Genomic DNA, 17392 nt, shown 5'->3' with positions numbered 1-17392 from the left:
GCCGCCACGCACCCGCACGCTCAAGCGTTAAACGTGCACATAGCCAAATTGATCAGCCTGGAGATGCTGCCGTATAGGCTTGTGGAAACGGAGGCTTTCAAAAACATGATGGCGGCGGCAGCCCCGTGCTACTCGGTTCCCAGTCGCCACTACTTTTCCCGATGTGCCGTCCCAGCCCTGCACGACCATGTCTCCCGCAACATTGTACGCGCCCTCACCAACGCGGTTACTGGCAAGATCCACTTAACAACGGACACGTGGACAAGCACAGGTGAGCAGGGCCACTATATCTCCCTGACTGCACATTGGGTGAATTTAGTGGAGGCTGGGACCGAGTCAGAGCCTGGGACCGCTCACGTCCTGCCCACCCCCAGAATTACGGGCCCCAGCTCGGTGCTGGTATCTGCGGCGGTGTATGCTTCCTCCACTAAAACCACCCTCCTCCTCCTATGCAACCTCTGTCTCGCAATCAAGACGTGTCAGCAGCAGCACGTCACCAGCAGTCGGTGTCACGCGGCGTGGCAGCACAGCGGTGGGCAAGCGTCAGCAGGCCATGCTGAAACTACTCAGCTTAGGAGAGAAGAGGCACATGGCCCACGAACTGCTGCAGGGTCTGACACAGCAGACCGACCGCTGGCTTTCGCCGCTGAGCCTCCAAGCGGGCATGGTCGTGTGTGACAACGGCCGTAACCTGGTGGCGGCTCTGCAGCTGGGCAGCCTCACGCACGTCCCATGCCTGACCAACGTCTTTAATTTGGTGGTTCAGCAGTTTCTGAAAAGCTACCCACGCTTGTCAGACCTGCTCGTAAAGGTGCGCCGGGTCAGCGCACATTTCCGCAAGTCCAAGACGGACGCTGCCACCCTGCGGACCCTGCAACATCGGTTTAATCTGCCAGTGCACCGATTGCTGTGCGACGTGCCCACACGGTGGAACTCTACGCTCCACATGTTGGCCAGGCTCTATGAGCAGCGTAGAGCTATAGTGGAATACCAACTCCAACATGGGCGGCGTAGTGGGAGTCAGCCTCCTCAATTCTTTACAGAAGAGTGGGCCTGGTTGGCAGCCATCTGCCAGGTCCTTGGAAACTTTGAGGAGTCTACCCAGATGGTGAGCGGCAATGCTGCAATCATTTGCGTCACCATTCCTCTGCTATGCCTCTTGAGAAGTTCCCTGCAAAGCATAAAGGCAGACGCTTTGCGCTCGGAAACGGAGGCGGGGGAAGACAGTATGTCGCTGGATAGTCAGAGCACCCTCATGTCTATATCTCAGCGCGTTTTGGAGGAGGAGGAGGAGGAGGGGGAAACGCCGGTGGCTTCCTGGGACCCACCCATGCTGTCGGTCCACACGGAGTTGTACCTGCCTGTGTCTACTTATAAAGAACCCCAGTCTGACTGGGGCATGCAGTGTGGGCCGAAGCCCACCTGTATTTAATGTGACGTTACCTCAGCTGTGCTGGGCACTGCAATGGAATTTATTTATGTAGCTCCGGTGGCTTCCTGGGACCCACCCATGCTGTGGGTCCACACGGACTTCACATTAGGGAGTTGTACCTGCCTATGTATACGTATAAAAAACCCAAGTCTGACTGGGGCATGCAGTGTGGGCCGAAGACCACCTGTATTTTATCTGACGTTAGCTCTGCTGTCCGGGGCACTGCAATGGGATTTATTTATGTACCGCCGGTGGGTTACAGGGAGTCACCCATGCTGTGGGTGCACATGGAATTCCCATTGCGGAGTTGTACCTGCCTGTGACTATTTATAAAAAACCCCAGTCTGACTGGGGCATGCAGTGTGGGCCGAAGCCCACCTGTATTTCATCTGACGTTAGCTCTACTATCCGGGGCACTGCATTGGGACAAACTACAGGAGCAATACAGCGCTAATGAGACGTGCACAGCTAAGCTAGCATTGGAGTCCGCTGTAGGCACGCGATTGCTGAGGGTTTGTGCAGAGGCCTATGTCCTGGGTGCAGTGAAAGTCCGCTTCCAGCCTAGGATTGCTGAATCTGTGGGCCGAGGCCTATGCCGTGGGCGCGGTGCAAGTCTGCCATGTTTGGCCGTTCAGATCAATTTTTTGTTCATGTCTTGGGTTTCCTAGGACCCACCTATGCTGTTGGTGCAAACTTAGTTCCTATTGCGGTGTTTGACCTGTCTGGCACAAAGGCACTGACTGACTTGGGTAGGGGGCAGAGCGCAGACGGCTTTCCCCTTGCAGTGTGGATTGAGCTATGCGACACCTTGACAGAATGAATACTGTGTGGCACATGGATTCCCCATTGCTATGCGCACGTTTGCAGCTCCTGACGGAGGTGGCACAGGTTGGAGTTCTCATTGCTTCTGTACAGCATTGTGGGCTATCGCCCCGCCCCTTTTAAAGTGGGTCGCTGCCTGGCTCTGCCAACCCTCTGCAGTGTGTGCCTCCGTTTCCTCCTCATGGCAGACGCACTTATAAATAGACATGAGGGTGGTGTGGCTATGAGGCCAGCGTGTGGCATGAGGGCAGCTGAAGGCTGCGCAGGGACACGTTGGTGTGCGCTGTGGACACTGGGTCGTGCGGGGGGGTTGGGCAGCATGTAACCCAGGAGAAGTGGCAGCGGAGTGTCATGCAGGCAGTGATTGTGCTTTGTTGGAGGTAGTGTGGTGCTTAGCTAAGGTATGCTTTGCTAAGGAGGGTTTTTCAGAAGTAAAAATTGTTGGGGGGGGCACTCTTGCCGCTATTGTGGCTTAATAGTGGGACCTGGGAACTTGAGACGCAGCCCAACATGTAGCCCCTCGCCTGCCCTATCCGTTGCTGTGTCGTTCCCATCACTTTCTTGAATTTCCCAGATTTTCTCAAATGAAAACCTTAGCGAGCATCGGCGATATACAAAAATGCTCGGGTCGCCCATTGACTTCAATGGGGTTCGTTACTCGAAACGAACCCTCGAGCATTGCGGAAAGTTCGCCTCAAGCAACGAGCACCCGAGCATTTTGGTGCTCGCTCATCTCTAGTTTAGACCCCTCTACTACATATTTTTCTGGGTACTCGAAGATGTACTGTTTTCATGCTGCATTTCCCATTAAAATGGTTGTCTCATGACAGCCCTTACTTAAGAACCTTCCCTAGCATACAATTCAGTTGGAGCTCCAGAGACATTAACCAAGTCCGCCATCTCCAACTGTCCCATTGAAGTGAATGGAAGGTTTGCATATGCGTCCTCCGCTACCGCACTCTTCAAGAACACCAGGCCTGGGCAGCTTTTCAGGTAAGGGCTGTCTTGAGGCAACCCCTTCAAAGGGGTTTTCTCTCCTGGAATTTCCTGCATCCATTCAACTCAATAGGGCATATAGACAGGAACTTCCAGAGTAGACAATCATTTAATAACAGCACATCATGTGGTCCGGCACGGCATTTCAGAAGAAATTGAGAGATTTTCATGAATTGCATTTCATGGTGTTATGTTTCATATGCCAATAGCTCCATAAAAGTTAGATCTTTGGTAGTCCACACTTCTATGATATATGTAATAACAATGCCACAAAATGTAGATTTTAATTAACCTTTTAGTAACCAGGCTACTTTGCCTATTAACGAGCAAGTGATTTTCATAGTTGCTTTGCAAGAGCCATAACTTGTTGACATAGACATATGTGGGCCTGTTTTATTGTGTTGAGTTGTATTTTTTTAATCACACCACTCTGGGGTACATATAATGTATAAAAATTTTGTTTTTTCTGGGTACTGTTTTCATCATGTTCATCATTCAGCTAAAACAACATGATGATTTTCTTATCTGCATCAGAATGATTACTGCAATGCCAAGTTTATAAAGATTTTTTACTACTTCAGCACAAAAAAAACATGTTTTTAAAAAAAGACAGTTGAATCTGTGTAGGCACATACTAAGGGCGTGTTCAGACAATGGCGTGAAAACCCAGCCGATATACGATCGCCTAAATGCGCCCTAAGGTCCATGACTCTTTTATTTTTCCAGCAGCGCAGTTATGTGAGGACTCGTTTTTTCGTGGAAAGAGTCATAGTTTGCATTGATATCAGTCGGAGATGCAAGTGACTTTTGGATTTTTTTTTATTGCATTTTTTGGAAGGCAAACAAAAGAAACTTCTTAAAATTAATTTTATGGCAATTACCAAGTAAGATAAATAAAATAATCTTTCTATGGCTTGGGTCGTTACAAATGTGCGGTTTCTTTAAAAATAAATGTTGGGATTTCATCCATTTAAAAATGTTTTTTTGTGAGGAAAAATGTATTTCTTTAACTGGATTTTTTAAATTCAATTTTATTGATCTTTTTTTGACACTTTTTTTTAGTCCCTCGAGGGGTTAAACTGCCAGCACCTCAGATTTATCCCTTGTTGGCAGTTACAGCAGGAGCCTGGCTATCAGTAGTCAGCCAAGCCACCACCTTGAAAAGATACATTTGTCCTTTTAAAGCCCATTAGGGACTGTTGTAAAAAAAGGTATATTGGCGGTCATTATAGGTTAAAAAAAGCTCTAAAACTGTATATATTGATTACACCTGGTGGTGTATGCACAGTGAAAAAAGTTTCTCTGCTCACCATATATGATGATTCTTCCTTAACCTGTGGTGCCTGCAAAGGTACAGAAAGGTGGACATAGAAATGACATATCAGTACATGATTTTATTGGTAGAGTTCTGTTAAACACTTCATATAGCGAGAACAAGTCAGTAAGAAGATCACCTATGACTACATAAATTCTTTACATTTCTAAAAAAAAAAAAAAAAACCTTGATGTAGACTCATTGTCAATAAAAATCTTTTACGTAGAAGGAGTTGTTGGAATGAAACTTTCTCTGTGTGATTGTACATTTATATAAGTAAGGGATTACAATATCAGAGCAAAAGGATAATGTTTTGCAGAAAACTGAACACCTGCAGGGAGGCTCTAGTGCAGCAGGCCCTAGCCCAGGTGACAGCGGTGATGAGCCAATGGATTTGTCACTGTGGCACTTTGAAAACAAAGCCGGGAATGGTCAGCAATGTTGCTTTGACTTGACAACACCAACGCTAACAGTTCAACAGTACAGATGACGGAATACAGCATGAGTGAAGGCAAAGTGGATAGTGAGACAGGGAGGCAGAACATAGGATGAATATCGTGCCCACAGTCCTAGTTATCTGTGCAGTTCCGCTCCTGGACAACAACACACTTCTCTCCACTCTGGACTCTCAACCTGTCAACATTCACTCGTTCAGAAGTCTCTCAATGCTGCATGGCGATCTCCTCCTTCTCTCTCTCACACTCTTTAGGCTGTGAACTCCTGAGGGTAGTAGTTCTCAAACAGCCATCAGGCCATCCTCTTGGCCTCCTCCATTCTGAGCCTCGGTAAGGCAAGACACAATTTTCTTTATGGATAGAGCAGACTCACTCATGCCCTCCTTTGCAGAACTCCAGACATACTCTTGCAATGACTTGCTTGCTCACTGACTGACTTGCACTCCAACTAACTCATACTCCAACTAACTCGTACTCCAACTAACTTGCAAACACTAATATATAGCATGGTCAGGTGACCACAGACTCACAACACAAATGGATGCATTTACAGACAGAGACAACTCACTTGCAGACATTAACCCTTTCATTCCTGCAGAGGTGCAACACATACTTCATGCACACAGAAATTGCAGATTTTTTGGGGCGTTATCACCCTGGTATTTTAAGGATTGGAATCTGCACCACAAATAACCGTGCTGTGGATTAGGGAGGCTTAATATGAGCCTATGCGCACTTCAGCGCAATGTATTTGCACAGTGAACGAGGTTTGATTAGGTAGATTTGTGAACGTATTGGTACCATTTTTCCCTGATAACAAGACCTCCCCCGATAATAATTCCTACTCCGGTTTTCGGGAGAGGCTTGAAATATAAGCCCTCCCCTGAAAATAAACCCTAGCTAACCTACATGAAAAAAAAAACATCAATCCTCTCCTCGTCCGCGATGTCCCGGTGCCTCGCAATAGTCTCCGGCGGCGCTGCAGCAAGCTGCAGTGTCCTCCGCACTGACATATCAGTTTCTTTTTGGTGATGGGGCTCTCTCTCTTTCATGGACACCCAAAGATTTTCACTATCTCACTCACTTGTCTGACTAACACTTCTCAACTACACACATGGTCACATTGACTAACTATATGGTTGAATTGTTTAACAGCCGACTTACTGACAAACTCTGTGCACTTTACTGTTCTGATCTGAGTGAAAACTCACTGGCTATCTTCTCACTATTACTATGACACGACTCCTCTCCTAGCTCTCTCTCTTCACTCCATAGACCTGCACAATCAACTGCCTCCCAACTCTCACTCCACGGGACTGCAGCCAATCAGAGCTCAATCTGCTGGGAACCAATCAAACTGTCAATCAATCATTAATTTTCCGCCTGGCAGATTATTAACAGAAGGCAGAGAGGGGGGCGGGAGCTCAGTTCCTGCTCCTGGCTCTTCCATCCTCCCCCCCCCCCTGCAGATGAGGACGACGTATATCGGCTCGGCGTGAAACCGAGCCGATATACGTTCGTGGGAATGCACCCTTAGGGCAAATTAAGTAGTGGTTAACCCCTGCTTGTTATACATGATCTGAGCGCCGTCATTTAAAGGCTAGGTGCTTTTGTAGGACCCATTTGGGCCACTACAAATACTGTGTGCATTTGTGCAGGCACCACTCATTGACATGGATGGGGGAACCAGCCCTGCTCTGATTTAAATGGTTACTAGGTGCCAGTGTGTCCATGGCTTTGCACAGTGTTTTGCTCTTACCCATACATGCAAATGTTTGTACCCCCATAGGCTTCTATGTCGGCCTTTGGTGTGCAAATGCGCACAAGAATAGAGCATGTCACTTTTTATTTCCCACATAAGCAAAATGCGCGTGCAAAACAGAACAGTGAGAACGAACCCATTGAAAACAATGGGTTCTGTTCTCTGCACAATACACGTCCATGCACACCTGTGTGAAGAAGCCCTAATCGGCATGTGTATTCACTGGATTCAGACTTGCCTTTCAATTCCCAGTCATTGTTACAAGACTTGTATAAAGAGTTTACCATTGACTTGCAGGAAATCTGCCTTCCTATAGGTGGTGCTGCAGAGGTATTGTTCCTTCTCCCTTATTTGCATATTACCCAGAGGAGCATGAATGGCCTTAAAGTCTCCTCACTCACTGTCTATGTGCTCTCCCTAAGGAGAAAATATAGCATTCCTGACCCATGTCACAGGCCTCTTGCTAGCCAAGCCAGAAACCTACTACACACTGATGGGGAGCAAACACCCTGAAACAGCTGTCTGTGAATGGGTTCTGACTTAGCTTTCAATTTCCAGTCACTGTTACAAGGCTTGTAAAGTCTAACACTCGCTTGCAGGGAAGCTGCCTTCCTGTAGTTGGCACTGCAGAGATATTGTTCCATCTCCCTTATTCACTGCTGCAGTAATGGAAATCCACAGCAGAAATCTGTGTTTAAACACAGAGTTCTGTTACAGTTTTCATTGAAATTTGTGTCAGATTTTTTCTGATGTGGATGCTGCCCATGTCATCATAGTTCACTAACGATGAAAACTATATAACTGTATTCTCTATAGAAGATACAGTAATAGTAGGGTATTTCTCGTACTCGTCCAGCTGGTTCTCGCTATCTGCAACAATTGTCTTCAGAGTTGGAGTGTCAAGTGCTGGATTAGATGGACAATATGGGATTTTGATAAACAATTTTCCCGTTTTAGACAAGTGTATTACAGGTACATTTCTGTGCCTGTAATACATATGTATGTCCTGGCCCGACCATAGAGCTTACTGACCCGAACTCAGAGCATCATAGCTCCCTAAGATGCTCAGAGTTCGGGTCAGTAAACCCTGCGATTGTGCTGGAGCATATGTCCGTATTACTGTTGGAGAAATGTTCCCGAAATACGCTAGTGTGAAACCGAACTTTAATGTATTTTTGTTTCTATGGAAGTATTGCAGCATCCATGTGTTGTGACATCTTCACATACTGTACCTGCACATTTTCATAAACTTCAATGCCTTCCTGTCTTTTCTCCAAAGACTCTGGGGAGAAATCATAAGACATTATAAGTAATTATCATTTATAGAAGACCTATCAGCTCTACTTCCATGTCTGCATTATAAATGCTTGTATTCCCTGTGAAACAACAATTCTGGAACATCTTTTCTTACAGCTCTGTGTTGTATCTCTCCCAGAAATTTAGGAATAAACTGACAACTGGGAAATACCATTCCCCTTGACACAAGGATGCTTACCAAGTTTGACTGTACAAGGACACACCCTTTTGACAAAGAGATAATAACGCCCAATTGTCCATTTATTCATAAATTTGTAGGAGGAATAACATAGGAATGGCACAACACAGTTTTTAGAAAAGGTTCTCCAGAATTATTTCATAAGCAGTACAAGTACAGGGTGCCAAAATTAAACTTTCACATCTCAGAGGCCTCTGGAGGATGTTCTGCTGCTCCAAATGAGATGAAAGTCAGACAACAGATGATGCACTAGCCATTTATGAAAAAAAGAAAACTTTTGTAAAAAATTGTCTGAATATCTTCTCATTTAGAGCAGGCTTCCAGAGTTGGGCAAGTTTCATTTTGCTAACCCTTTATTTACTATAACAAACATATCCTCTGTAAGGTCTTCTCAAAGTGAATGGATATGCATCTTTATTAGAGATGAGCGAGCACCCAAATGCTCAGTTGCGCGTTATTCGAGTCAAGCTTTTCGTAAAATTCGAGAGCTCTACTCGAGTAACGAACCCCATTGACTACAATGGGAGACTCGAGCATTTTTGTATGTGAGACGCCGGGTGCCGAGCTTTTTTTTTTTTCTTGGCTCGTGTGTTTTCTCTCTCTCTCTCTCTCTCTCTTTCTTTCTCTCTCCCCCTGCCTGCCTGCTAGCCAAAAAAAATTGCCATTGATGCACGCGGGGAGGGGCCAAAACAGGCACGTCACAGCGGGGAGGAGCCAAAAACTGGGGCGGGGTCAAACACGGTGTGATGTTCGTTTGAGTGACGAGCACCATCGAGTAAGCTAATACTCGAATGAGCATCAAGCTCGACAGAGTACGTTCGCTCAACTCTAATCTTTATAAACCATTATAAAATGAGTCTCCAACTTTTAACATTGTTATTTTTAAGTCCAAAATTCTGTTTTGATCCATGGAAAAATATCTAGTTATCTGCTCTGCTTTCTGTTACAAATCTCCAAATCCAATAGACTTAAGCGACCCTCCGGTCCTGGACAAAAAAAGATGGCCGCACCACTTGTCTGACGATGTGATGCACACTGTGCATTATTATACATAATCACCTAGGCCACTACATGCTGCTCTGACTGGCCAGTGCTGCCCCTATTATAGTCCGCCATTGGCTGCAGGCCTCCTCTGCTCCACTGGCTCCCAGTAAGTAAGAACTAACTATATAATACTCTATACACAATGCGTTGGATGTCTTATCCCGCGGTGGATTATGATGAGAATTAGTCTTGTATTTCTTGCTTCTGCATTTCATGTGGTCTGCGCTGTACCTTATATGACTCAGCAGAGCTATTTCTAAGGAAATGTTCAGCCATCAGATTTGTCTATCACAGATCTAATGCCTATTTTTCATAGAATATGCAGCAGAAATCAGATGAAGAAGATCAGCCTCGTGCTGCCGACATGGCATCACATCCGCACAAGGCCCCATTGTTACTTCAGTGGAGCTAATCCGTGGTTATGAAAAACATGTTGTGCATTTTAAAATTTGTAGAATGCTCATTATTCCACGTGGATTTTTTCTCCTACATGTGAATGGGGTATAATGTAGACCTTTAGTTGGATTTATTTATTTAAAGGGATTGTCCAGTTGCAAACTATTAATGGCCTATCCTCAGTATAAGTCATCAATACTATATTGGCAGGGTTTTGTCTCCTGAGACCCCCGCTGATCAGCTGTTCCAGAGCACCTTTGTACTAAGCGCCAGAGCTCTTTTAATTTTTTACATTTCTTCTTAGAAAAAGCTCATATTAAAATGATCTAAAAATAAAGCTCATGTAGAGTACTGCAGAAATTATATATAACAATTCTTTGGATAACAGATTATATTACTATTACATGGTTATATACTGATAATGTGGAGTATACTGCGCACTGCAGGCCTGTGTTCTCCATGTAAATTCTACTACTAAATAACATAAACCTTGGTGATGGCTACTAATTCTATCAGTATTAATCAGTATCTCCTCTTACCGTTCATCCTCCTCGTTAAGAATTTCTTGTATAAGAAGAAACTTCCAACAATAATTAGTACAACTCCCAGGATTATGGCAGAGGTGAGGCCAAGTGCAAGTCCAACGGTACAGTCATTTCCAGGGTTTATCACTTCTAGAAAAAAGTATATAATTAAAAATTAGAGATGAGCGAACACCAAAATGTTCGGGTGTTCGTTATTCGGAACGAACTTCCCGTGATGCTCGAGGGTTCGTTTCGAACAACGAACCCCATTGAAGTCAATGGGCGACCAGAACATTTTTGTATTTCGCCGATGCTCGCTAAGGTTTTCATGTGTGAAAATCTGGGCAATTCAGGAAAGTGATGGGAATGACACAGTGACGGATAGGGCAGGCGAGGGGCTACGTGTTGGGCTGCATCTCAAGTTCACAGGTCCCACTATTAAGCCACAATACCGGCAAGAGTGGGCCCCCCCCCCTCCCAACAACTTTTACTTCTGAAAAGCCCTCATTAGCATGGCATACCTTTGCTAAGCACCACACTACCTCCAACAAAGCACAATCACTGCCTGCATGACACTCCACTGACACTTCTCCTGGGTTACATGCTGCCCAACCCCCCCTCTCCCCCACAGCGCACACCAAAGTGTCCCTGCGCAGTCTTCAGCTGCCCTCATGCCACACCACGCTCATGTCTATTTAGAATTGCGTCTGCCATGACGAGGGACCGCAGGCACACACTGCAGAGGTTGGCACGGCTAGGCAGCGACCCTCTTTAAAAGTGGCGGAGCGATAGCCCACAATGCTGTACAGAAGCAATGAGAAATAGAATCCTGTGCCACCGCCATCAGGAGCTGCACACGTGGGCATAGCAATGGGGAACCTATGTGCCACACACTATTCATTCTGTCAAGGTGTCTGCATGCCCCAGTCAGACCGGGCTTTTTAATTCATAGACACAGGCAGGTACAACTCCCTATTGTGAAGTCCCTGTCGACCCACAGCATGGGTGGCTCCCTGGAACCCACCGGCGGTACACAGAAATATCCCATTGCATTGCCCAACACAGCTGAGGTAGTAATGTTGTGCTTAACCCTTTCCAATCCAATTTGTATATGGTTTTCCTAGGGGGCTTACTCTTTTTCTGCCGTTATACAACGGCGCTATATGCTGGCTAAAGCCAGTACTGCATGAGCTGACACGTAGGATAGGCTCCGACAGCAGAGAGGCTGGCAATATACAGTAAGAGAACCCCGACAGACGTCTACCAACAACGGAGCTGTACAGCCTTAAACCCTAATGTCTTCACAGGTCACACAGTGGACTGGAAAGGGTTAATGCAGGTGGGCTTCGGCCCACACTGCATGCCCCAGTCAGACTGGGGTTCTTTACAAGTGGACACATGTAGGTTAAACTCCCTGTGGACCCACTGCCTGGGTGGGTGCCAGGAAGCCACCGGCGGTACATAGAAATATCCCATTGCATTGCCCAACACAGCTGAGGTAGTAATGTCGTGCGTAATACAGGTGGGCTTCGGCCCACACTGCATGCCCCAGTCAGACGGGTTCTTTAGAAGTGTACAGATGTATTAAAAACTCAGTGTGCACCTACAGCATGGGTGGCTCCCTGGAACCCACCGGCGGTACACAAAAATATCCCATTGCATTGCCCAACACAGCTGAGGTAGTAATGTCGTGCGTAATACAGGTGGGCTTCGGCCCACACTGCATGCCCCAGTCAGACGGGTTCTTTAGAAGTGTACAGATGTATTAAAAACTCAGTGTGCACCTACAGCATGGGTGGCTCCCTGGAACCCACCGGCGGTACATAAAAATATCCCATTGCATTGCCCAACACAGCTGAGGTAACGTCAGCTGTAATGCAGGTGGGCTAAAAATTAATTTGATTACACTGTAGGCGAGGGCCCACAAAAATTGCTGTATCAACAGTACTAATGTACATCCCAAAAATTGGCCATGGCCAGCCAAGAGGGCAGGTGAAACCCATTAATCGCTTTGGTTAATGTGGCTTAAGTGGTAACTAGGCCTGGAGGCAGCCCAGTGTAACGAAAAATTGGTTCAAGTTAAAGTTCCAATGCTTTTAAGCGCATTGAAACTTATAAAAATTGTTCTGAAAAATTATTTGAGTGAGCCTTGTGGCCCTAAGAAAAATTGCCCGTTCAGCGTGATTACGTGAGGTTTCAGGAGGAGGAGCAGGAGGAGGAGGAGGAGGAATATTAGACACAGATTGATGAAGCAGAAATGTCCCCGTTTTGGATGGTGAGAGAGAACGTAGCTTCCATCCGCGGGTGCATAATACGTATTGCTTACGTATCGCTGCTGTCCGCTGGTGGAGAACAGAAGTCTGGGGAAATCCAGCCTTTGTTCATCTTGATGAGTGTTAGCCTGTCGGCACTGTCGGTTGACAAGCGGCTACGCTTATCTGTGATGATTCCCCCAGCCGCACTAAACACCCTCTCCGACAACACGCTAGCCGCAGGACAAGCAAGCACCTCCAGGGCATACAGCGCTAGTTCAGGCCACATGTCCAGCTTCGACACCCAGTAGTTGTAGGGGGCAGAGGCGTCACCAAGGATGGTCGTGCGATCCGCTACGTACTCCCTCACCATCCTTTTACAGTGCTCCCGCCGACTCAGCCGTGACTGGGGAGCGGTGACACAGTCTTGGTGGGGAGCCATAAAGCTGGCCAGGCCCTTAAAGACTGTTGCACTGCCTGGGATGTACATGCTGCTCGATCTACGCACATCCCCTGCTACCTTGCCCTCGGTACTGCGCCTTCTGCCACTAGCGCTGTCGGCTGGGAATTTTACCATCAGCTTGTCCGCAAGGGTCCTGTGGTATAGCAACACTCTCGAACCCCTTTCCTCTTCGGGAATCAGAGTGGGCAGGTTCTCCTTATACCGTGGATCGAGCAGTGTGTACACCCAGTAATCCGTAGTGGCCAGAATGCGTGCAACGCGAGGGTCACGAGAAAGGCATCCTAACATGAAGTCAGCCATGTGTGCCAGGGTACCTGTACGCAACACATGGCTGTCTTCACTAGGAAGATCACTTTCAGGATCCTCCTCCTCCTCCTCCTCCTCCTCAGGCCATACACGCTGAAAGGATGACAGGCAATCAGCCGGTGTACCGTCAGCAGCGGCCCAAGCTGTCTCTTCCCCCTCCTCCTCATCCTCCTCATGCTCCTCCTCCTCCTCCTGTACGCGCTGAGAAATAGACAGGAGGGTGCCCTGACTATCCAGCGGCATACTGTCTTCCCCCGCCCCCGTTTCCGAGCGCAAAGCAGCTGCCTTTATGGTTTGCAGGGAATTTCTCAAGATGCATAGCAGAGGAATGGTGACGCTAATGATTGTAGCATCGCCGCTCACCACCTGGGTAGACTCCTCAAAATTACCAAGGACATGGCAGATGTCTGCCAACCAGGCCCACTCTTCTGAAAGGAATTGAGGAGGCTGACTCCCACTGCGCCGCCCATGTTGGAGTTGGTATTCGACTATAGCTCTACGTTGTTCATAGAGCCTGGCCAACATGTGGAGCGTAGAGTTCCACCGTGTGGGCACGTCGCACAGCAGTCGGTGCACTGGCAGCTTAAAGTGATGTTGCAGGGTGCGCAGGGTGGCAGCGTCCGTGTGGGACTTGCGGAAATGTGCGCAGAGCCGGCGCGCCTTTACGAGCAGGTCTGACAAGCGTGGGTAGCTTTTCAGAAACCGCTGAACCACCAAATTAAAGACGTGGGCCAGGCATGGCACGTGCGTGAGGCTGCCAAGCTGCAGAGCCGCCACCAGGTTACGGCCGTTGTCACACACGACCATGCCCGGTTGGAGGCTCAGCGGCGCAAGCCAGCGGTCGGTCTGCTGTGTCAGACCCTGCAGCAGTTCGTGGGCCGTGTGCCTCTTATCGCCTAAGCTGAGTAGTTTCAGCACGGCCTGCTGACGCTTGCCCACCGCTGTGCTGCCACACCGCGCGACACCGACTGCTGGCGACATGCTGCTGCTAACACATCTTGATTGCGAGACAGAGGAGGAGGAGGAGGAGGAGGGTGCTTTAGTGGAGGAAGCATACACCTCCGCAGATACCACCACCGAGCTGGGGCCCGCAATTCTGGGGGTGGGTAGGACGTGAGCGGTCCCAGGCTCTGACTCTGTCCCAGCCTCCACTAAATTCACCCAATGTGCCGTCAGGGAGATGTAGTGGCCCTGCCCGCCTGTGCTTGTCCACGTGTCCGTAGTTAAGTGGACCGTGGCAGTAACCGCGTTGGTGAGGGCGCGCACAATGTTGCGGGAGACGTGGTCGTGCAGGGCTGGGACGGCACATCGGGAAAAGTAGTGGCGACTGGGAACTGAGTAGCGCGGGTCCGCCGCCTCCATGATACTTTTGAAGGACTCAGTTTCCACAACCCTATACGGCAGCATCTCAAGGCTGATGAATTTTGCTATGCGGACGGTTAACGTTTGAGCGTGCGGGTGCGTGGCGGCGTACTTGCGCTTGCGCTCGAACACTTGCGCAAGCGACGGCTGAACGGTGCGCTGAACTACACTGCTGGATGGGGCCGAGGACAGCGGAGATGAGGGTGTGGGTGCAGGCCATGAGGCGGTAGTGCCTGTGTCCTGAGAGGGGGGTTGCATCTCAGTGGCAGGTTGGGGCACAGGGGGAGAGGCAGGGGTGCAAACCGGAGGCGGTGAACGGCCTTCGTCCCACCTTGTGGGGTGCTTGGCCATCATATGTCTGCGCATGCTGGTGGTGGTGAGGCTGTTGGTGTTGGCTCCCCGGCTGAGCTTTGCGCAACAAAGGTTGCACACCACTGTTCGTCGGTCGTCAGGCGTCTCTGTGAAAAACTGCCAGACCTTAGAGCACCTCGGCCTCTGCAGGGTGGCATGGCGCGAGGGGGCGCTTTGGGAAACACTTGGTGGATTATTCGGTCTGGCCCTGCCTCTACCCCTGGACACCGCACTGCCTCTTGCAACCTGCCCTGCTGATGCCCTTGACTCCCCCTCTGAAGACCTGTCCTCCTGAGTAAGCGTTGCACACCAGGTGGGGTCAGTCACCTCATCGTCCTGCTGCTCTTCCTCCGAATCCTCTGTGCGCTGCTCCCTTGGACTTACTGCCCTTACTACTACCTCACTGCAAGACAACTGTGTCTGATCGTCATCATCCTCCTCACCCACAGAAAGTTGTTGAGACAGTTGGCGGAAGTCCCCAGCCTCTTCCCTCGGACCCCGGGAACTTTCGAATGGTTGGGCATCAGTGACGATAAACTCCTCTGTTGGGAGAGGAACCGCTGCTGCCCAATCTAAGCAGGGGCCCGAGAACAGTTCCTGGGAGTGTTCCCGCTCCTGAGCAGGTGTCATTGTAGTGGAGTGAGGAGGCTGGGAGGAAGGAGGAGCAGCAGACAGAGGATTCGGATTTGCAGCAGTGGATGGCGCAGAACTGCGTGTTGACGATAGGTTGCTCGAAGCACTTTCTGCCATCCAGGACAGGACCTGCTCACACTGCTCATTTTCTAATAACCGTCTCCCGCGTGGACCCATTAATTGGGCGATGAATGTGGGGACGCCAGAAACGTGCCTCTCTCCTAATCGCGCAGCAGTCGGCTGCGACACACGGGGATCAGGAGCTCGGGCTGTGCCCACACCCTGACTTGGCCCTCCGCGTCCTCGGCCGCGTCCACGTCCTCTAGGCCTACCCCTACCCCTCAGCATGCTGTATTACCAGTGATTTGATTTAACAGGCAGGAAATAAATTGGCGCAAGACTGCAGGCCAAATATAATTTTTGCCCTTTTGGGAAAACGAAAGGCCCCACTGCCTCTAGTGAATGAATAATCTAAGTTTAATAACTGTGCTGTGTCCCTGCTTATGTGTCACAGAACGTGAGGGTAGCAGAGTTATTATAACTCTGGCAGAGCAGGTATTTTTTTTCCCAATTAAGGAAAGCAAATGGCGAAGCCAGCAGTAAAGCGTAGCTGGGTGCGTATGATTTAGCAATGTTTTTCACGCAGCTCACACGTGTCCACAGGCGTTAGGACGGACAGAGGCTGGACAAATAGATTTGTTTTCAGTTTTTTCCCACCAAAAGGCAGCACTGCGTATATTCAATGAACATGAGAAGTGTAATAACTGTGCTGTGTCCCTGCTTATGTGTCACAGAACGTGAGGGTAGCAGAGTTATTATAACTCTGGCAGAGCAGGTATTTTTTTTCCCAATTAAGGAAAGCAAATGGCGAAGCCAGCAGTAAAGCGTAGCTGGGTGCGTATGATTTAGCAATGTTTTTCACGCAGCTCACACGTGTCCACCGCCCGTAAGGACGGACACAGGCTGGACAAATAGATTTGTTTTCAGTTTTTTCCCACCAAAAGGCAGCACTGCGTATATTCAATGAACATGAGAAGTGTAATAACTGTGCTGTGTCCCTGCTTATGTGTCACAGAACGTGAGGGTAGCAGAGTTATTATAACTCTGGCAGAGCAGGTATTTTTTTTCCCAATTAAGGAAAGCAAATGGCGAAGCCAGCAGTAAAGCGTAGCTGGGTGCGTATGATTTAGCAATGTTTTTCACGCAGCTCACACGTGTCCACCGCCCGTAAGGACGGACACAGGCTGGACAAATAGATTTGTTTCCACTTGTTTTTCCACCAAAAGGCAGCACTGCGTATATTCTATGAATAATAACTGTGTTGTGGCCCTGCCTATACAATTCTTTCCCTGCAGTATCAATGGAGGGTGGAATGCTCTGCAGAGGCGATTTTGAGAAGCCCAAAAAAAATGCAGCACAGCTAACAGCAGCCTGGACAGTACTGCACACGGATAAATATGGCCCTAGAAAGGACCGTTGAGGTTCTTGAAGGCTACACTCACTCCTAACACTCTCCCTGCCTATGCAGCACTTCTGTCCCTAATGCCAGGTGCAACGCTCTGCAGAGCCGATTTTGAGAAAAAAAAAAATTCCACTGCTAACAGCAGCCAACACACAGCTATCAGTGGCCCTAATAAGGACCTTTGGGGGGTCTTGAAGCCTACACTAACTACCAATTCTTTCCCTACAGCAGCTCCGGTATAAACAGCACTGTCCCTCATCTAACTCACACCGCATCTGAGGCGAGCCGCGGGAGGGGCCGACTTTTATATTAGGCGAACACC

Source organism: Eleutherodactylus coqui, chromosome 6 (genome assembly GCF_035609145.1).
Source record: "Eleutherodactylus coqui strain aEleCoq1 chromosome 6, aEleCoq1.hap1, whole genome shotgun sequence".
Classification (NCBI taxonomy): Eukaryota; Metazoa; Chordata; class Amphibia; order Anura; family Eleutherodactylidae; genus Eleutherodactylus; species Eleutherodactylus coqui.
This window is presented reverse-complemented; position numbering follows the sequence as displayed.